The sequence below is a fragment of the Pteropus medius genome, unplaced genomic scaffold, assembly GCF_902729225.1.
Source record: "Pteropus medius unplaced genomic scaffold, Ma_sr-lr_union100, whole genome shotgun sequence".
In the NCBI taxonomy this organism is placed as follows: Eukaryota; Metazoa; Chordata; class Mammalia; order Chiroptera; family Pteropodidae; genus Pteropus; species Pteropus medius.
The window spans coordinates 13335432-13359371 of record NW_024354502.1 but is presented as its reverse complement, the minus strand read 5'-3'; the positions used below and the strand labels follow the sequence as shown (position 1 = coordinate 13359371).

The window sequence follows — 23940 nt, the reverse complement described above, 5'->3', positions numbered from 1 at the left end:
CCTTAAACTTCGGTGATATGTATGCCTTAGGTTGGCCATTTTAATCCTGTTAACAATACAAATAGTTCTGATTTAAAATGCTCAGGGAATATCTATATCCTGGTATCCTTAAATGAGGAGGAAGACAGATGGCTAAATGAATAATTTAGGTATGGTTTGGGGATTTATTTTCCTTTATCATTTCATTTGGAGCATAGCAAAACTTTCAGAGAGTAGAGGATAGAAAGTTGATACTCTACAATTTTTGTATTTTCATTTTCTCCCTCACACATATATTCTCATTATGCTGGTCTTTTCTCTTTTAATCCTCCCATTAAGAAGAGGGTAGCTGCCTCGCAGTTAACAGCACTCAGACATGCACACAAAGTTTAAAAAACTGCAACTTCTTAAACTTTAGTTTAGAACACAAAGTAGCATTTTAGCTACTTCTTAATCAGTTTCATATTAATGAAGTCCACTGCTGACAGTGACAACCAGTCTGCATGGGGCCAATATTGACACATTTATATAATGTATCTGTCCAGGTTAGGAAAAGATAAATACCTCCATATTATTCTTAGCATATTTGTCTGTATTTATAAATGGGCAAACATATACATATATATATATATATATACATACATACATACATACATACATACATACAATTTTTGTCTCTATTTTCGAGATTACAAATTTCTTCTTTCTATGCTGTATGAACTGATTATCTATGCATTTGTCACAGCAGAGAGAGTGCTATAGATCTATGTGTCCCTTCTATCATGTGTCTGTGGAGCTATTTCTCCATTCACTAATACATTCATTATGTAGGTCCAAGGTCCAGTGTTTTACTTTCATAATCTAAAGATAGGATATTGAAATTGTTTTTAAATAAAATTGAGGATTGACTGCTACATGGCACTGATATAGATGGTTGAATAATATCAGCAAAATGTAGCACTTAAGTTTGACCCAGATAGCATGCTTGTATGGGCAAGCTTGTGTCAAAAATCTCTAACATACCAGTGTAACTTATGAATTCAGTTCTTCTTTCTGGTCTGTCTCCTTCTTGTCTTATTTCCTTCCACTGTTATCTCATCTCCTACTCTTTTTTTTCTTAGTGCAACTTGGGCCAGTGGATTCTACTTGAACAAAATTTAGTAACTTTTATCGAACAGTGTGCCAGTCCAATATTTGAACATAAGGAAGATATATTGATTTATTTTTAGATTAATTATCGGTCTACAAAATTAAACCTACGGAATTTTTCATTCACTTAAGAATATCTTCTATATTTTAAAGCTGTATATCAGAAATGAGATCTTAGAAGACTAACTAAAGAAATCAATGATCAACAAACAAATAATTTTCATTTCAGTTTGATGTGCATTGTTAGTACTGAACGTTGTTATTTATTGTAATTTTATAAAATTGTAACACAGTAATGAAATTTATATATTTTATAATTCTGAAACCAAAAAATATGTATCCAGAGACTAAATAAAACAAAAATTAATTTTAATTATTTTTAATAAATATAATAAGAATCATCAACTTTAATTAACATTATAGAGTATATTTTTCTCATACTGTAAATTTAATAATGTGAAGGAAATAAGAGCAAATAGTTCAAATAGAAAAAAATCACAGCATAGCATGTATTTAAGTTGCATAGCAACATACAAAAGCAACCAAGGGAGAAAGTAAATTCCTTGAAATCACAAGTTTTTAGAACAAGAGATATGCATAAGTAAAATGCCTTATATTTTTAAAAAGATTAAAAGGCCAAAATAAGATTTTTGGAAACGGAATATTCATATAAAGGTATGATGAATATTTAAAGAACAATCCATATCTCTATTATCACAGTATAATTCCCAGTGGAAGGGAGTAACTAAATTCCCAAATATTTTTGAATTTCTCTTTAACAATAAAAGAAAATTAATAAAATCATAGCAATACTGTTAAAACACATACTAAAAATGGATGTCATAATTGAGTCTAATATTGTATGATTTAAAACCTATTTTAAATCTTACTGCCCACTCCAGGTACGTGTGTGTGCACACGCACAGAAAGGGGCTCACCAATTATTTAAAAAATGATTCAGCACTGAAAGAATATGCACAATTGTAAAGAAAAAGCCTCAACATTAGTTCTTTATTTTGTATTTCAGACTTTGAATTATAACTTAAAAGCTAATCAAGGAAATAAATGTACACTTAGTCTTTGTGACAGTACTATCCAAAAATGGACAAATAATTTCATTCCGACGATTATAGTTTCACATACTGAAACTAGTGATGGATGATTTTCTTTATTATTTTCAAGGATTTGTCAAAAAATAGCATTGCATATTTTTACGTTAAGTAAGTTGTATTGTTAGTCAGCTTCCATGGGAAAAATGATCTAATACAGAGATTTGTATGCAAGCAGTTTATTGCTTTAGAAATAACATCTGTGGGAGAGTAAAAGAACAAGACAGGGCAGAGGAATAATCGGAACTGCATGACTTTGCAACAAAGACTTCCAGCCCTGCTGGAGCTGAGAAGACCCTTCAGCTTTGTCCTGAATGGAGGAAGAGAGACTGAGCCTTATAACAGTTTCTCACTCCCAACCCTCCTGACCATACCTCTGTTGGCCAGTCTTCTGCATTTCCAGGAGACATAATCTTGGTAAAGTGACTCTCTAAAACCTAGAGTAATTTTTTCAGGCAGACTTAGTTGAGAAACATTTCCAGCAGCTGGAGGAGTAAGTGCTTCAGTTCCGAAGGTGGTTGAGGATTTTTAAACCACTTGAGCTTTTGTGATACTTTAAGTTTGATAAGTTGGAGTCAGAGATATTTGGATTCATTCCAAGTTCAGTGTAAAAGCACTCAAAGCTTTATCAAGCTTATAATACTTCCTGGACCTCAGCTAATCCTTACTGGGGGAAAGATGAGGACATAAAATAATTTTACAGTTGTGCGGGTTTTGAAATACCTTGAGTGATGAGAATGATGTGCAAAGTTCCCTACAATAAAGCCTTTTGCCAATTGCGTTCATATTTTGAGATTGCTGAGAAAGGATGCCTGACTGACAGTGCATAAGAATGTTTTTTTTAGAACAAAGTCACATCAGAAGCAATGCACTTGTCATATGTGCATTAGTGACGGATCTTTATCCCCCAAATAGAGACCTAAAATATTTTATTTTGAAGTGAGAGACTAGTAAGTAGGCAAACTCGGTTAATGGAATAAATGATCTCTTTTCTTCCATGCTCCATACAGAAAATTTAGTCACATGATATCTGTTTTGCAAACATAAACATATCTAGTGTGTTATTTATTGCAATGTTAGGCCCTTATAAATAATGAACAGAATGATAATCTGACTTCTAAAACAGTTTTCATGTGAAATTAAGTTTTATAAACAAGGACTTTCTTAACTTTCTCTCCTTTTTGAATATAGTATGCAGTTGAGAGACATCTTTCAGGGTACCATGGTCCCATGTTCATCCAATGAAATCAATGATTTAATTTCTGCTGAATCTCTTGACAAGAAAAATTTGTCATTTTAATGTGTAGGCTGATTCACATGACCCCTCCACTGAAAAGTATGAAATGTATTATTGTGATTTTGCACTGCCCAGTATAAAAAACTATACCATATCTTTCTAAATGTTTATTTCATTTTATTTGATTATCTTGTTCTCAAGAATATCCAGTGACTTATGCTTGGCAGTTTGTGTGAAAATGCATGCGTCAGAAATCCGGGTATTTGAAACTGCATGCAATATCCGTCCATCTTAGTCACAAGTGTGTAGGAAAAACAAACTGCATCTTGTCCCTGAGCCAAGATTTTGGTAGAGATGGGATCATCAAGTTAAGTAGACATGTTTTGTGTCTGCATAAAACAGTTTAGGGAGGTGAAACAATTGTCACAAGGTGTTTATATAAAATGAATGGATGTGACTGTGTTTAATAAAATCGTGCAAATGTAGTTCATTCTTAATGTAATAGCACTTTAAAAATAAAGTTAAAATAAAAATGATTTCACCTCTGACAAGTAAATGAGATAGAAAAAAATAAATAGAAGAAAAATATAATTAAAACATATGCAGTGTTTTAAACATTGCTTTTGATCCTGTATTAATAATTAAAACAATTATTTTTATTTAAATTCCAAATTTAAAAATAAAGAAATAAAAAATGAGAAAAGAAGAATCAAGACAGGAATTTTGAAAAGCATATCACCATTTGGAATTTAGCTTTCTGTTTTTTATAAGAAGAGCCTTACTGCATTACTACTCTGTACGTTTCTGTAAACAACAGGTCAAAATAAAAATATAGTTGAATTACAAATCATAGAAGTAAATACTTAAGGCATTCATTAAAATTAAAAAGCTGTTATTTAACATTGTAATCCTGATAATAATAATGATAGCGATAATAGATATAATCTTAAATCTTTCTATAAGAAATGCTTTTTAAATGTGAAAAAATATCAACAGTGCTGTTGTGCTGTAAGCCTCTTGGTATATTTGCATCTGTTTTCAATATTTTCTTAATGTATGCATATATGTATGCATGTATATACATACTGTAAACATATAATTTTATATTAGATTTTTAATGACAATACAGTTCCTTAAAACTAATATTAGGTTTCTCTCTTCCATAACAATTATGATTTTCCCATTTAATTCACAATTGATTTTGCTTTCTCTTCTTTATTCTGTACTGCAGGCAGTCTTAATAGATTGTATCACTGGAAATTCTTACCCTCTAGCTTCTGGTTGAATTAGCAAGAGATGCACCAGCAGACGACTGGAGGAGAAGACGGGAAGTATATTGGGATGTTTCCTCAATTTGGGCCTTGGTGGCAAAATTTCTGTGTTCCCTCTTCCATGCTGTCAGCTACTCTTGGTTTCAGAAACATAACTTTTCTATTATCCCTGCCCTTTCAGGCCTAAGGAAGGATATGGCTTCTGGCTATACTAGTCCTTGATTTCGCCAATATCTTTGTTCTCTTAACCCTTTCCACAACCTGTAAATACTACTGTCATTAAATTATCTTTAGAATTCCAGAAGAATGTGTCTTTAAGATTCTGTTTAGACCATGACTAATATAACAAATTTGGAAGAAAGTTTAATAGCATTACATAAAACAAACTGACACAATGTTAAATTAACTGTTTAGATTTCCATAATGTGTTAGATGTAGATAGCAGTCTCATGCATTCTGTAAAAATATAAAGTATATGCACATGATGTTCCAGTCTTTGATGAAACCTAGATGAATAAAGCATGCTCTCTACAGTCAGGAGAAGACTACCGAGAAAACGCTTTCCTTCCAGATTGCTACATACTTGAGATAAGCAACTTCAGTGTAAGAAAAAATTGTATCATTATTATAATGTGGGCAAGGGAATCTATTCACGTATGATGGTAAGTCACAGTAAACTTCCTGGAGGAGCTGAAATAATTCAAGTTCAGTATTCTGAGGATATATCTGGATTTGGCTCATGCATCTGCATTCTTAAAGTAAACTAGGCTTCTAATTTTAATTTTGTCTAGGAAAGATACTTCATTGAAAAATTACACGTAAATTCAAAGAAAGAGAGCCTCAAAGTAATGTTCTTTTGCAAAGCTGTTCCCTTCATTGTTAGTTACATGAGACCTTGAAAGGATTGCCACAGCCCCAAAACACAAAGGTATATGAAACATTTAAAGACATTAAAATGATGCTGTCAAAAAATATTTAATGATATAGGAAAATAATCATGATATAAAATTAATTTTTTAAAAAATGTCCAAAACATCATTCTGATATATATTTCACACACATAAAGGTGGAAAACCAGAGGAGAGAAGGAGCAATTAGGGGGATTATTTTATAAACTATATAAATGTCTAACCAATGTACTGTATACTTGAAACCAAAAAAAAAAAAAAAAAAGATGAATCAATAAGAAGGTAAACAAATATCAAGAAATGCTCCCTCATCTCAAACCAACCCAAGAGATATTACACAAGAGAAAAGTATGTGGACTTTCAAACTAAATGAAAAATGTAAAGAAATCATGGAAGATGGAAGGAAATTCCAATCCAGAGTGAAGAAGGGTTGGATGTCACAGTGGGGGATAGTATATGCAAAGTTTTTGACTCTATACTAATATATTTAAAAAGGAAAATGAATAACAACACCAGTCCAGGAACATAAGATTTGCTAGGGTTTCAACACAGCAATGCCAGGAAGGGCTGAGAAGCAGATGGAATTAATGCAGGCAGATTTTTCCAACAGTGAGTGATCCTTGCTTAACCCTCTGTTCTCTAAACTCAGGGCTGGAAAATCACAATTTTATGAGAATGCCAGTGCCCAGAGTATAAATACACACAAGTCAGGCATATCTGGTGAGAAAGCATCAAATAAAGGTAAAGGAAAAGGGAGGAGGTGGCTTTCACCTTAACTGTCATATCTTTTCTTTTTCTACCCAATTCTTTTCTACCCTGGGGCTTTCTCCATCCTCCTGCTTTATTCAACAGCAACACTGACATAAAAAGCCAAAGAGATAGCAAAAGTCAATCCTGATTTTTGGATTTGTTTTCCCACATAACTAGTTGATAACTAAAGCTATCAGTGAAAATGAATACATGTGAGTCATAAAAATTCTTAGTAATAACTTTTACTTTTGTACTGCTGTTAAAAATGAGGGAGATGATCTATATGAGAAGATGAATGTCAGCTGAACCTATTGTAGTAATCATTTCACAATACATGTAAATCAAATCATCATATACACCTTAAAGTTATAGAGTGATTTATGCCATTATTTCTTAATAAAACTGAAAAAAAAGAAAAACTGGTGAGATAAAAGCTTTAAAAATTAAATAGTATGTTACAGTCTGTTTTAGATTTCTAAAGTTATTTTATAAATTAACCTTTGTTATCTTCATATTTATTTTCTTTCAAAATAAATTGTTTCAGTTTAGCATTTAAACATTTATCACAATGCCTATGGATGCAAAAATACTTAAAAGTACTAAAAATATGTGCATTCTATTTGCTTACATTATTTTTATACAATTAAAGATGAACAAAGTGAGAATATTTATTAGCTGAATTAACACAAAATCTCCTCCATAATTTCTCAAACTGTATCAACATGATTACTTTTAATAGTATATTTGTGAGTGGTAAATAAACTTTACGAACTCAGGGCATTATTTTCACACATTTAATCCTTCATTAATAAGTTTTATAGCAGTACTTGCCCCTCTGCCCTGTGAAGTGCTTGTTTTGCATTTCTTTTTGCCTGAAAGTCTCTTTCTCAGCAGTGTTGCAGAACTGACAGTTTTGCTTGTGGTGATAAGAGCTCCAGGCTTCAGTAGCATGCTGAGTACTCTAGGGTTTCCGAAAAAACAAACCACGGCCCTACTCCTCTAAAATCAGAAGAACAGCAAGACTCTGACAAACAGTAAGTACTAGCGTGAGGTAAAAAAGAATAAAGCAAGTAAATTAATCATAATCTAGCCTTACCTTTGTAAAAGATTCAGGTTCAGCTATTTTGTATTACGGTTGGCCCTTCCATTAATTTCTCATTTTGCTTTAAATTCTGGGTGACAGCCTGTAAGGAAAAATGCTATTTACTAACAAGGCTTAAATATGTGTAAAATGTTTTTAGAACTGTTTCTAAAGCAGGTTTCTAAATGCCTTGCAAGATGCCCAACCAATGTGTTTAGGAACAGTTAAACTGAGATGGTGAAAACTAATGAAGGATTAAATGGGCCAACCATTATCTGCCCCAGCAGCTTGTAGATAAAGTAATCATGAAGAACTTTATTTTTTTTTTTTAAAGAATCATGGCATTTTTTAATACGAGATTTTCCATAGAGCCAAGAGAGAAACATTTTTTTTTTCACAGTGATTGAGTACAATCTAAGTTTCTCAAGCCTCTCCACCTGTATTTACGGATAGGGTTTGATAATAGGATTACCCAGGATGTCACAGCCTCTTTCCTGTAACTTCAGATATAAGAACCTCAGTCTTTCAAAATCATCTTTCTAAATATTTCTGGGCTATCTTACATGTGCTCGTGAGCATGGCTTCTCCTGTCAGTCATTGATGATCCAGAGAGCATGAACTAAGGACGGCCTTATCCAACAAGCATTTCATCTGCTGAACCACTAGCTTTTGAGTTGCTAAGATCACAAAACTTCCTTCTTTCCTTCCTTCCCTCCTTTCTTCCTTCCTTTCTTCCTCCTCCTCTTCCTCCTCCTCCTCCTCTTCCTCATCCTCCTCCTCTTCCTCCTCCTCCTTCTTCTTTTCTCTCTCACTCTCTCTCAGATTGAGATCGTTCTTTCTTTCCCTTTGGTTATTAAAAGAGGGCAATATGTGCCTTACTGTACATTATTGTGAAATGCCTCTATATATTTTGTTTTTATTTTTTCTTTCATGCCTCCAATCTGCAAAATTTCAAAAATTCTGTACCAATAATATGTAAAGATGATTATTTATTTAAAATTTAAGACACATTAGCAGCAAATGTTAACCCATAATTAAGAAAATACTCAAAAATTTATAGTCATAAAGATTTTTAAAATGCTATATGAATACATTTTGATTTGAAATATTTTGTTTTTGATTTCACAGTTGCTATCTATTTATCATAGATAAAACTCAGAGTTGTGCTTTAAGTCTGTCTCTTCATTGTCTGTCTACTTATTTATACTTTTTACTTCTATTAATATGTGTCACAAGAGTCTCATATGAAGCATGAGCCCAGTGGAAAGGAACAAGTTACATTCTGGATAACAAACATCGTAATAAACTCAACATCTTCACTCCCTTCTGCCAATTAAAGTTTTTCACTAGGTCATACACAGTATACCTGAATCTAAGCAAACTTAATACTGATGTAAATTGTATTTGGGACCTGCCCCTTCAGTTTGCCAGGCATATCCAAACCTGTCTGATGGCTTACACTTGAACTATAAATCTGCTATATCAACCAATTTTACTGTTAATTTCAAAGATCAATTAGGTTGATGTATCCCTCTAGAAAATGGTTACTGAAAAGTCTATGTGAAACTGGCAGCTTTATGCTGATTATGTGATCTTCCATTCCAACTAAATGTTTTTAAATGTGTAACCCAAAATAGAAGAAATTGTGAAAGAATTTATTGGCTCACTCACATTAGACTCATTATTACATTTTTTGAGATATTAGGGAAATAACTATAAAATATTTTAATCAATAACCAGAGCCATCAGCTCTCACTAGATATGATTTTCAGTCCCTGAATAAGTATGAATGGGTATCATTCAATCATACCCCTTCTCTACATTCGCTAGGAACTTTATTAGATCGAATCGATATGAAATGAAAAAGCAGGATTATATTTAAAAGGAAAAAAATAAAGGAAAATAGTCACAAAACATCAATGTGAGAGGTTTAGGTGCATCTGGGGAGTGTCTTGTTTTAGGATATATGGATTTATGTAATTCCTTTGGCGTCTTTTAGCACCACCTGTCAGGCTCCTGTGGTGGGCTGTCTCTCTTATTTTATGTACCAGGTTAGCTCAAGAGGTAAATGAAGGATTACTATCTCAGATCTTTTATATAAAGCATAGTGATTTTGCACAAATAATTTTCTTAACCCTCCTATATTTTTAATGAAACAATTGAAACAATGTGCAGAAGGCTGTCACTCAGTTCCTTAAAGCTTCCATAATTCGATAAATTTTCTTACAAGTACCAGTAACAGTGACCTGAGTTTTCGAAAAATACATGACTTGCCCAAAGCAGTATCATGGATGAATCGTTTTGAAAATCTGACTCAGAGGACAAAAGTTACAGCTGTATAACAATGATCCACAGCAAACAGCAGTGACATAAGTCAGCTGAACATCAGGATTTAGATTCTTCATTTCTTCAGTTGCTCTTAATGAGCTTTGTGACCGAATCCTGTTAGCTTATTTTATAATGGTGAAAAGTAGAAAATAATTCAGATTATCTTCAGATCCTCCCTTGTGCTTCACTACTTTGTAAATGTAGAACCATCTTCAAATCATCATTCACATTACCATCACCAACAGAAAGGCAGGAAAAAAACACAAAGAAATAAAAAACAGCAGAAACAAACATAACACAAAAACTAAAATGGCCAATATAAGCCTTAACATGTCAATAGTGCATTAAATATAAATAGTATAAATATACACCAAATTACAAGACAGAGACTGGAAAGACGAATTGAAAAGCATGATCTGACTATATGTTGTCCACAAGAAAATCATTTTAAATATAACGATTATAGGCAAATTGAAAGTAAAAGTATGGAAGATATCTATCTATCATCTATCTATCTATCATCTCTCTATTTGCCTATCTATCTATCTAATCTATCATCTATCCAGCATCTATCTGCATCAATTAAAAAAAGCAACATTTATTTCAATAAAGTATACTTCTGAACAAAGAAAATTTCTAGAGACAAAAAGAAACATTATATAATGATAAAATGGTCAGTCCACCAAGGAGACATTGCAATGCTAAATGTGTATGTGCCAAACAACAAAGCTACAGATTATGTGAATCAAAAACTGATTGAACAAAAAGGAAAAATACACCTATCCACAATTATAGTTGGTGGCTTCAATACCTCTCTCTCAATAACGGACAGAACTAGACAGAAAACAATCAAAGATACCAAAACCACCATCAACCAATGGATAAAAGTGAAATTTATAAAACACTTCATCCAATAACACAGTATCTTTGTCTGTCCAGGCTGCAATAAAACAAACAAACAAACAAACAAACATGCGGCTTGTAAACAATAAAATATATTTCTCACAGTTCAGAGGTTGGAAAGTCCAAGATGTGAGTACTGACAGATTTGTGTCTGGTGTGAGCCTGCTTTTGGTTCATAGATGGCACATTCTTACTGTGTCCTCACACAGTGGAAGAGATGAGCTAACTCTCTGAAGTCTCTATAAGGACCTGATTCCATTCATGAGGGCTCCACCCTCATGACCTAATTACTTCCCAAGGGCACTACCTCTTAATACCATTGCCTAAGGGTTAGGATTTCAGCATGAATTTTGAAGAGAGACACAAACATTCCAGTAATAGCAAACAGAATACACATATTTTTTCCTTCAGAAAATTTATCAATATATGCCATTTCCTGGATCATAGAAAAAGTCTCACTAAATTTAAAAGAAGTGTGTTTTCTGATAATGATATTATCAAAACTAGAAATTAATAATAGAACAATAATAGATGCTCCCAAACTTAAAACTAAAACATACAACTCTAAAAATCCATGTGTCAAAGAGGAAGTTTCAAAGAAAGAAACCATAAAATTTAAAATATAATATATGAAAATTTGAGCACTGACTGTTCATAAAATAAAACATTGGTTTTAAAAATGTAAAATTTTAAAAAGGAACAAAAGTACTAGTAAAAGAGGATAAAAAATATTGGATAAATACAGGACGATGTTGACAAAAAATATTCTTCAATATAGGCTATTAATTCATATAATCATGTTAAAACTTTAAAAATATCCATCAGAAGAATAAAAATAGAATGCTTATTTTCTAAATACTGGCGAAAGTGAATAAATTTAAATTCATCAATAAAAAAGAAAATGAAAGAGAAAAAAGAAAAAAGTGTAAGTAGAAAACACAAAGTAAAATAGAATCAATTCTCATATATTTAGAACCAAGATAAATGCTTAAGTACTGTAGCTGTAACTGTTCAAGAGTAGATGTTGCCTGACTGAATCTAAGAATTTTACAGTATGAAAAATAAAATAAACATAGAGCTTTGCTCTATACTCCAGATGTAGTATAAAATTATGCTGTTTATAATTTTTATGCTTATTCCTTTTGTTTTATTTTGCTTTTAATATTTCAAAGCCTATCTGGGAAAGCACTAATGCAATTATATAGAACAGTTAATAAAACTTCAAAATATGAGAACATTATATAAGCAACAAGAAAAAGAGATTCAGGAGAAAACAATTTAAATATAAAATCATTTTTTTGTTTAAAATATAAATTTTATTAAATGTATACTAAAAGTAGTTTTTGGAAATGAAGTTAAGATCAGTGTACTAATTCAAAACTTTTCTGTACTATTATAATTTTTGAGTTTTTAGAAATATTTTTGTAAGTTTAGACTATCAAAGGTGTTTTAAATATAATTTTGTTTTTATTTTAAAATGAAAGTAAAAGCATTAAAATGATTTTAAATATTAGTTCAAATATTTAGCTACCCACTGAAACAATATTTATTCTCAAAATATTTTAAAACAACTGTTACCTAAAATATCTAAAACATTATTTTTGAAATCTTCGTAGGCTTTGACCTGCTTGTCTATAAGGTCAAGACAGACACTAGAAAAGAGCAGCTGTCAGTGAGGTTAGGATGAGGAGAAGTTGTAAGATCTATTTCACCAAAGACATGTAGCCATTAAGATTTTACCAGTTTTGAGGGAGGCCTCCATGAACTAAAGCCATAAATCCTGCTACATTGAAGGCCTTCATTTACACGTGATAAAAAAGTGAAGAGTTTGAAAAATGGGAAATTTCATTCTTTATGTCAATTGCTCAAGTATTCAAGGGTAATTTAAGAGGCACAAACTTTTGCTTACAGGTACTTGCTCTTTCCTTCTGTCCTTTGGTGCAGTCTGAGGAAGACATTGCTTAGGACTCTTGAAAGTCATTATAGATTGGAATACGTATCATGACTTGAGCCAACCTGTGTTTAGATTGAATGAATGACTTACGTATAATATGTTGTATACAATGTTTTTGACTCTCCTTCTGTAACCCTGTCATCTTTGTGTAAACAGTATGGTGAGGATTTCTTGTTATCATTAACAAAACTTTCTCAATTATATCTCAATTATAACTTATTGATCTATGCTGATCCGACCTGAGTGTTCCTTGGTAAAGCATTCTGTGACTATGGTCTTTTATTATTTATTTAATCTATTGATTTTTTAAAGATTTTAAAAATAAGTTAGGGCAACATGACTGACTTAAAAAATAAATCAATCCAATATTATTTAGTATCCTCTTTTATTAGTACTCTTGTTCCTTTTTATAATTAAAGGATTTTTAAAAATCTTTAAAAAACTAATGAATAAAGTAAAGCATTAATCTAATTCAAAACTCAATAAAATAGGAAATAAATAAACAAATAAATATTTGCAATGAAAGCTGCTGAAATGTTTTTTTTTGTCATTTGTTTACTTTAACGTCTCCAACATCTATACATTAGAAAGTTAGTTTTAACATAAGTTAATTATTTCCATGCTATGTGCAGGAGCCATGCTTTTCCCTAAAAAGTAAAAAGGTAACATTTTTTTCAAAAACTTTCTCATACTATCCTGAAATTAATATTTTTATCACAAGCAGATTAAGTTTTAAAGCTAAGTTTAAACAAACTTTATAAAATATGTAATATATAATTCCTAATTAATTGGTATAATAGCCTAACTTTTGTCTTAAGTGGAATAAAGTTGTATTCAAGAGTAAAAAAATAGAGCTCATGCTGGCAAATTATATAGTATTTGCAATATACAGTGTGTTTTTTCTGCAACTCCCATTCTAACTACCTCACCTTCCTACAATGGGGTTTACATAGAATTGACCATACCTCCACCTCAATTGAGTACCAAAGCAGATTTATCCTAAAGCAGATTAACCATATTTCCCATGCTCATTACCTGATTCTGCTAACTTAGCAAAGAGCCTTCCCCTGACTATAGAGTTAGATTGGAGGAGAGTAGAGTGTCATCTATGTAAAGCTCAAGTACTTTTACTTGTAGGTTCAGGACATTTAGGGTCTATCCTGGATAATGTTGACTATAGACAGATAGAAAGATAAGAAAGAAGTGAGCTACAGGGTAAAGAGAATTGATAAATCATCCACTTGATAGACATATCACCTAAAACCAAAGGATAGAATCCCGATCAAACTATTTCAACCCTACGTTACTTACCACGTGCCTTTTTATCTAATAGATTCTCTGTATCATGTAAACCAGATTGAATAGGATTTTCTGTTTCTTCTACTATACTTGAAATCATAATATCCTCACACAGTAGAAAAATACATCCCCTAATCTCTACTTTCTGAGGTCTTGAATCCACTTAGTTGCCATTCCTCTTCACATAAGTATATGTTCAGCATTCTCGTTCTCTGTTTTACTCAATCATTCCAAATAGGGCTTATTCACAGGAAAGAATCTAATATTGGTCATCATATTTTAATTTACTACGGAATTGAGTCACCATATCACATTATCTAGAGCTTTTCACATTACCTTTAAATGTAGAATAAATGAATTCATAGGTTCACAGTTATGTAAAAATTTTAACTTCTGAATCAGAAACTTTGTCAAAATTTTAAGTAGCTGTTATTCGTCTTTGAATCCTTACACTCAAGTTTGTCCTTGATAGTTGAGAAGTCTAAAACATGAGTACAAAAGCAGTTGTATATGGTGTATGTCTAATTTTTAAAATGAACTTTTAGTAAAGGTAAAACAATTGTTAAAAATGATTTGTTTTTTCATTCTTGAGAAATATACCCTTAAAATGACCTCGAAGACCAGATTCAAATGCAGAATTTTCAGATTCTTTAAAGAGATATATGGCGGCATAGGGATTCTGGGCCCTGGACCCACAGTTTGTCCCCATTCTCTTCCTATCATTTGGCTAGATCCTGCACCACAAGGACCCATGTGCAAATGTGTGGACTACTAGCCCCCAAATCTAAGTTCTATTCACATCTACCTAAAAAAATATTGCCCTTGGCCATGACACAGGTTAGGGGTCTGCACGATGGTCCCACTGTCTGCTTTGGAGAGGATGGTCCTATGGAAGAAATGGACTAACTCTAGACAGACTCAAAGCTGTTTGAACAGTGAATTCCAGGGCATAGAAAACCATAACATGGTCTAGAAAAGTAGATGCTGGCTCCAGTTAGGTATGTCCTCTTTGGTTCCTTTACCTCTTGGGGGCAGGTAGGCAAAAGGTCCAGAGTAGGAGGTATATAAAGGTTCCTGGGTCAGGGGCTCCTCTAGGTAAAGTTCAAGGGTCATACTTTCCATTCTCTAGCACAATGCCTGCAGAAGTACAGAGACTAAACATTACTAAATGCCTTAATGTAGGGAGTTATGAGTGTTTGAAATGTTAATGTGTTACCTGAGAAATAGAAATACTCTGAGTGAACGTAGATTAAAGGAAAGTAGCATGCATTTGGAGAAGACTCAGCAGGGCCTTGGTTCTCAAAGCAGCGGCAAGGTGCATTCTGGACTACTGATTTAGAAATTCTGGAGGAGGGGTTCAGCAATTTGTAATTTAGCAAGCCCTCTAGGGGATTTTGATGCATACTAAAGTTTGAGAATCACTAGAGTCAAGAGAATAAACCTAAAAAAAAAGGAGTAATTCTCAAATAGAATAAATATGTAAAGGAGAAAGCCACTTGAAAGAGAACCAAAATAAAACCAATTCCCTGGAACTTTGTTGTTTTCTTCAACTATAATGTGCTTATTAAACCACCAGTATGTGAACTACTGTGAGCTAAATTCATTATCCTTGTTGAACTTATGCAGTTTTTTTTTTTTTTTTTTCCACAAAAGCCTCCTGGGGGCTTCACTCTAAGTCATTAACTAATTTTCTTCTATCTGTAGGATAACTGAAGACTGATGTATGTTTAAAAAGATAATTCTGCAAAGCATCAATTTGAAGGATGGGGATATTTAGGAAAACGCATGCCTTTTTTTTTCTTCCTTTGCCCATGTAGGAAGAGGAAAAAAAAGTACAATATTATAAAAAGACAACTTTAAGCAAGTGAGCCTTTTCCAATCCTATTATATAAAACCTCACTACATCTGTAAACTCAATGTCCACTCACATTGCATGGAGAAATAAAAGCACTTAATCTTTACATTACACCATAATCCACATATTTAATTTATGCCTTATCAGTTCACATTTATATATTTCAAATATAAGCTTTGAACTAATGCTTATTTGAGGAAATTAATTGTATGTGTGTGAACTGTTATATGTTTTGTTTATGCATATCATAAATGTCTCTAACTTTCTTAGGTTTTTATTAGGTCAGTACAATATCTGTTAAATTAATAACGTTTCTACTTAAAACTATTCTCAGAAATAGAAGCAAGCCTCAAGCAGAAGTGAAAATGAAGATTTTTCACATATCCCTGACAAAATGGTAATTAATTCCAAGCAATCAATTGTAAAATGTGTTTTGTTGCTAGAGTTAAACAATTTTTTTGACTCTTAGCTTTATTTATAAACCTGCTTTTCTTCTAGGTGAACTGGTCACCAATCTGCTGCCAACAGCTTTTTCCCAGGAAACTTACTTTCTAATATAATTAAAGAGAGAGTGACAAGATGAGATGATAAATGAAATTTCTGCCTGAAGCCAACATAGATAATTTAGGTAGAAGAATTCCTTTTACTTCAACTTTCCAGCGTTCTTCACTTTTCCTGCAATAAAACTCAAAAAGAAATCTAGTAGGCACATTCTAAACAAAATATGTATGTAATTATATTTGATGTAGACTCTTAAATATTAATCAGACACCTGCTTTGATTTCTAGGTATAGTAAAATTTTTATGCATTTAATAGTTTCCTTTATCACGGATGAGTGTTATTTTTTTCTCTCAAATAGAACACTGCTTATTACATTAAATGTTTCTTTTTTTATCATATTAATTATTATTTAAATGTTATGTTTCCACAAGCTTTGCCTCTCACTTGGCCTCATAGAAAAAATAATCTACTTTAATTTGATTTATGAACTCATATTTTTATAAAGAGTTAGATAAAATCATGAGTAAAATATTTGCAAACATACTGTCCTTCCTTCTGTCTTTTTCTAGAATTTCACCTTAAGGCAGCTTTATTTCATTTCTGTTACTAAGATGTTTACTTAGAAACAATATTTTTCAAGCAGGAAGCAACCATGAAAGAAACCTGATTTTAGAATTCTATTTCAAATTATTACTTTATTTTCTGAGATTTGATTTATTCACCAATAACCTGTAATAATATTACACAAAAAATTGTGATAGTCGATGAAATAATGTACATAAGTACCTAGTCTTGTGCCTAGAGCATAATTAAAACAGTACAGTTTTATTTTTTGTTTCATTTGATAGTTTATAAAACCAAAGCAATATTTTAACTAGTATGTAATATTCATTGAATAGACATTATACTAAAGGCATGATACTTTGTGCTTCCAAAAATAAAAAGATATAAATGGCTCAGTCCTTTTTACCTCAAGGAAATTTCAGTCTTGTTTAGAAGAATACACATAAAACAAAGAATGGACACTTTTTATTATGTTTCAAACAATAAAAAAGTCATTAAGGAGTATTATTATTATACTAATTTGGAGAGAATCACATTTAAAAATTAAGTTATTTTACTACTTACAAGCTTATAAATTAAATATGTGGATGTCAGAATCAAAAGTCACATTGTGAATAAATAAATACATAGGTTTAGTGTGTATGTGTGTAATTGTAGTTTATTTACTCCCAACTTTATTAAGGAATAACTGACAAATATAATTGCATATAGTTAATGTGTACAATGTGATGATTAGAATACATGTTCATTGTGGAGTGATTACCAAGATAAGGATAATTAACATATCCATCATCTTACATAGTTAACTATTTGTGTGTGTGGTGAGAATGCTTAAGGTCTACTCTCAGCAACTTTTTAAGTATACAGTGCCTAATTATTAACTATATTCACATGCTGTACATTGTACCCTCAGAACTTCTTATCATTGAAAGTTTGTGCCTTTTGACTTTTATCTCCCATTTCACACTTTCTCCAACCCATGGCAATGACCATTCTATTCTCTATTTCTCTAAAATCAGCTTTTTTCTATTTTTAGAGTCCACATTAAAGTGATACCTTATAGTTATTGTCTTTCTGTGTCTGGCTTATTTCACTTAGCATAATGCCCTCCAGATTAATCCAGGTTGTTGTAAATGTATTTTTTCCAAATTTTTACCTTGAGAATTTTCCAAATTTTACAGTAGAAGTTGATGATGAAGGTAACAAACCCATGACAGGTTTTAGAAGGCTTAAATTCAATAAGCAATTTGAACATTTTTGTTTTCCTTCAGGAGAGATAGAAATCAAGATTATTGTGTTTAGATTCTTCTGGGTTCAATGCGCCTTTATCGTCCTTTATCATGGTATAGCCTTAGTTTAAACTGCCTCCAACATAGCAACTGTTTACACTATTGTAGTGGTTCTCAAAATCTGAGCTCCAGACCAAGAGAATCTGCAACACTTGGGAAACTGTTAAAAAAGGCAATTTCTCAGGGCCCACCACAGGCCTACTGAATTATAAATGCTGAGATTGAAGTGCAGGACTTTGTGTTCTAACAAGTGATTCTGTTGCACTAAAACATCAGAACCACTGCTATGATATGATGACATTTCTATATGGATATTCTACATGCACCACACTAGAAATCTATAGAATAGAATATATGTAATGTATCATCCAAACTGAGACATATTTGAAAGTTAGCTGTAGTTCCATTTACAATTATACTAAAAAACTGTTACAACTATATATTATTCAGGGCAAATCATGGCTACCCTAACTGTAGTGTCCTTGCCAAATAGAATGAATCCATCTATAAAAAATAATAATCAAATTAATATCAATTAAAATACTTATTGTACATCTGCATGAGGTGTGTGAACATAACGGAAAACATTCAAATGTAACAGAAACATTATTTCCAAACTGGAAGTGGGAGAAACTTTCTTCTTAAACCAAGCAAAAAATATATCTTTAGACTTAAAGAATTTAAAAAACCTTATGTTTGTACAGGCAAGTAAAAGTGATAATAAATGTTTAACAAGCTACCCAACCATTCATTGAAACAAGTATACAAAGTATGTTTGCTATCAAAAGTAATTGTATTTGAATTTTTTTTTCATAGAGAGATATGTGAAACCTGGTCATGTGACATTTATATAACCATAAAATAAGACACACAGATTCAGAACATTATTAATAGATATGTACATGGCACTGTGCTAAATTCTTGACTTGAAATAGCTCAGTCATTACTCAAAACAACTCCTCGAAGTAAAATATTATCATGCCCATTTCACAGTTGGGAAACTAATATTTAGGAAAGTAAAATTCGGCATACCAGTTACACTATTATTAAGTAGTGGGTTTCTTCAAAGGTCTAAAATCTAAGCCTGCAGCGTTAACAATACCTATGCAATCAAAACTATAAAACCAACAAAATTTAAATTTATTATTAATTAACCATGGTAATATTATTTTGCTGAAATTCATTACTTCTTATAAAAAATTAAGATCATGTCTGCAATGGCTTTTGAGATTTGAGGTGCAAATCTTAGACTATACTCATCTTGACTAAATTTTCCAATAATTATTTTCTATTCAAAATAAATAGTGAATACAAGGTCTCTGATGATAGACAGACAGTCACACACTGGTGACTATTCTAGTCCATAATCCCAGGGGATGCCTTTGGGAGGCATAATTAGGCTTTTGCTAGAAACTTCAATCTGCAGAGATTTGGTAGAAGATACCAAAATCACGGTTATTTCAGGATCATCAGTTCTCAGAATGACAGCTTGAACAAATGCCCACTCTGGATCTCTTGGAGTTAACATTTATCTATATATATTTAGAAATATTTCCTTGGTCACTTTGTATATTAAGGCTAACATGATTTACAAATAGGAGATATCTATTTATCTATATATCTTTATCAGAAGTATATTATACATAATATATATTTATCAGAACTCAGAAAGATCTACAAGAATTGTCCCTTTCTTATTAATAGAGCTTGAAAAAGGATAGCTATTTTTTCTTCACTGTTGTTGCAATGATTCTACATACTCCTAAGTACAAGTTATTTCCAGGAACTGAACTGATTGGGCTGACCCTGAATCCTGGCCAGATTAAAGAACCATTCTTGGCTAGTCATATGTATATTACACTTTCCAAATCTTCCCTGATACCCTCTTCTGAGAGAATACCTATCATTACAATGTCAAGCTCATGAATTAATTCAATTTGCTTCAAATCTTGTCTTATAGGTTGTGACAGAATGCTGGAAAATTTTGGTGTCCTTTGGAGAGAACAATACATATGTAATGAAGTCTGTCCCACATTAAAGCCAACCATATTTGACTTATGCTTTTCAAGATTGGATTAGAAAAAATGGTATTAGGCAAGTCTGGGAGATCATATGAGTCAGCTTTTATTCTTTTGAATATCTTTAATATTCTTCTCCATTATGGACATTAATATTTTTCTCCTTGACTTGGGAGACTGGGACACATTTTCAAACCCATGGTAGTCAATAATCAGTCTCTAAAAGCAGTCTTATCTCCTGAGCCATCCAGGACTACTAAAAAGAAGCATGGAACTAGCAAAACAGCTTCCATAATCTTCTAATCAAGGCTATTTTTCTGTTATATTTTCTAATCTAGGATTGCTTAATATTTGATATTGTTTGGGAAATTCTAAGGCCTCACATTTAGTATGTCCAGTTAAAATCTGGAGGAGGATGCACTTGCCCAACATTTACTTATGAGCTAGTACTGACAAGACCATAATGCACATATTACATCTATTCCAATTATACATTCACATAAATGTGATGTCAAACCTGAATATCTCTCATAGTCTCGTTTTTCTATCTTCAAATTTCCTAAGGCCCTGAATAACTCCCAAGCTTCACTTACATTCTTAATGTTGCTTAGGGATAATCAAGTATACTCTGCAGTGATATATTACGTAATCCTATAAAGTTTTGTTCAGCATCTCTAGGACATTCAACTTTTACCATAGTGTATCACTTCAGACACCAGGTAGTTGGACATACAGATCACTGCACTTAGTTTTCAACAATGTCAGTGGCTGAACTATCTTAGTAGCCTGTGTGAAGGCCTTTTGTTTCTCTTCCTTATTGGCTTGATTGGATTTATATTCATCCAACCTGGGACAAAGGGAGTGACTCTGACAAGGTTCCTTGGGAAAGCTGGCTTCTGGAGTTGAAACAAGCATTTTGTCAGTAAAATCATATGTAGAAAAACAGCCACTGGGCTATCATATTCTCATCAGAACTCCCCAGGCTGCCCCCGTACCTATATTCCTCAACATCTAAAACTTCTATGTGGCAACACAGCTATAGTTACAGGTTGGTCATCAGTTGAAACCAATATAATATAATGTCATATTTACTTAGCTTTATAGAAAGATATTAGGGAAAAAATACAGCAAGTATGGCATCATCTCACTATATTGGGGGCCCAGATGGCATCCATTTTTTAAAATTCCCTTGTCCATAAGGGAAATTAAGACTGCCACGAATACGTATTGATCACTCCAGCCTCAATGTCCTGATAATATTTTATCACATGCAATCCTGTAAGCCAAATGCCTGAAATCCAACTCTTAGCTTCCTCAACAGTGGTATAGCTCCATTCCCATCCTTTACAAACCCAAAATGGAGGATCTTAACTCTAAATTTAAATGTAACAGTACTGTGTGGAGACAGAGCCCAAATGCATTCCAAAGCATGCCTGCATCAATCCAAATATGCCATATCTCCTTCATGCTCTAGTTCCTTCTTTTATAGTTAATATTTTTTTTCTCAATAGCTAATGGTAGTCCAAATAATACTATATGACATCAAGGTGACTGCATAAACAAATTAGATGCCGAAGCTGTGAAAAAATAGTTTTAATGTGGTAATTGATATGACATGAATATGCTGCCTCTGTTTAAGATTTCAACAATTTTTGACAAATAATAAATTGAGCTTAATATTTAAAGTAAATTAGCCAAGAATCTATGGACTCTAGTTTGAGAATCACCCTTCAATAAGAAGATATCTGATCCAAATTTTACTCTATGTCTTTATCACTAACTCTCTGTTAAGTAAAAAGAAGGGCATATATAGTGGAAAAATAATTATTCATCACTGACATCTCACTACTTTTGAGATTATCTCTATTTTATCTTCTCATGTTAATCAACAAATTAAGCTATAACCAATCAATTATGATACTTATGTATACTGCTTTCATTAAAAATCACTTTGTTTTATTATATATACATATATTTGTATATGTATGTATGTGTGTGAGCATAATATCTATAATCATACCCGTAGAATTGACGTTGCAATTCTACGGGTATGATTATAGAGACAAAGATAGTGAACAAGATAAAAAATATTTGCTTGAAATTTAATTAGTAATAATGACTAAAATTATAATCTGATTTTTAACACTTTGAGAGTAAAAAGAAACAAAAAGGCCTTGTTGAAAGTAGTTAAGTCTACAGTCATGCCACCCTGAACACACCTGATCTTGGAAGCTAAGCAGGGTTGTGCTTGGTTAGTACTTGGATCGGAGACCACCTAGGAAGGCCAGGTGCTGTAGACTTTAAAAAACAAAGTAGTTAAAAGTGTTTTGACATAAGTTAATAAATTAATAAAATCAATGTGCTTTTAAGAAGCCATATTTTGCATCATTATAATACTGTTCATTCCAGAATAGCACAGAAATTTTATTAAAAATTAAAGTGACAACTCTTTATTTAGAGAATTGTCAGTTTTTTCCTGGGAAAATATTAGAGGTACAATTAAGTAAATCACTAAAAAAATTGCTTACATTTTGAGACACTAGGGGAAAAATAAACTTTCTAGAGATAATTTAAGTAGTATATAACTTTATGTTATAATTGCATTGAAGACCAGATATTATGGTCATTGACTTTTTTTTTACTTTTATTAATAGTCCATATAATGCATGTAAGATAAGTAAATTTCTGTTGCTGATATGCTGCCCAATCTATGATATTTTGTTATTAAAAAAAGTATCCCTCAATAGAAACACACACACACACACACACACACACACACACACACACACACACTCAATTGATAAGAAGATCAATTTACCCAGCATGAACTGAAGGTGCTTCCTTTGTTCTCCCTCTTCTCCACCTGCCCCTCAAATTCCACATGTTGAAGCCCTAACTCCTAATGTGATGATATCTGAAGATGGCATGTTTGAGAGGTAATTAAATTTAAATTCAGGCACGAGGTGGGGCTCTCATGATGTGATTAATGCCTTTATAAGAAGAGATACCAGAGATCTTGCTTCCTTTCTTTCTTTCCTATGCAAGAACTCAGCTAGAGGGCAACAGTCTGCAAACCAGGAGGAGAGCTGGAAACCAAATTTATCAGTGTCTTATCTTGGTCTTTCCAGTCTCCAGAACTGTAAAAAATAAACTTCTGTTCTTTAGATCACCTAGTCTATGATATTTTTTATTGCTGTTCGAGCAGATTAAGATAATACAGTTTAGAATTATATATCATGTGAAGTGGGAAAAAAATTATTTTTTCAAATATACTGATCTGAAACAACATCTTGAGCCAGGATTGTCCTCTAATGAAGTGTTTTTGGATATTTGTGTGTCTTTTGTTTTCTTATGTTTTCTCCCTATACTCTCTAATGTTATTTTGATAATACTATATTAAGTGAGATAAATGGATATTACCAATTTATTGATGAAGAAACAGAGACATACAGAGTTTAAGGGATTCACTTACTGCTTTATAGTCATGTAAAATGACTTACAATTAAGTTATCTGACTTTAGCCCTGTTTCCTATTTTATTATCACCTTAAATAATTTTTGGAAATAATGGTCAATATTATGCCACTGTATACTTATTAAGACTAAAAATAAAATTAATTGAGTTAAAATAACTAATTATTAAAATAACATGCTAATAATTTAGCTTGGGATATCTTTATTTGGTACCCCCCTTACTATGATCTGAATATCCCTTCCCCCCCAAAAAAAATAGTCATATATTGAA

At 32.1% G+C, this 23940-nt stretch overlaps 1 pseudogene; it reads left to right on the top strand.

Annotated features, from left to right (window-relative positions):
• Nucleotides 1–22387: 22387 nt before the first annotated feature.
• Nucleotides 22388–22496, top strand: LOC120595887 (uncharacterized; annotated as a pseudogene).
• Nucleotides 22497–23940: the final 1444 nt, after the last annotated feature.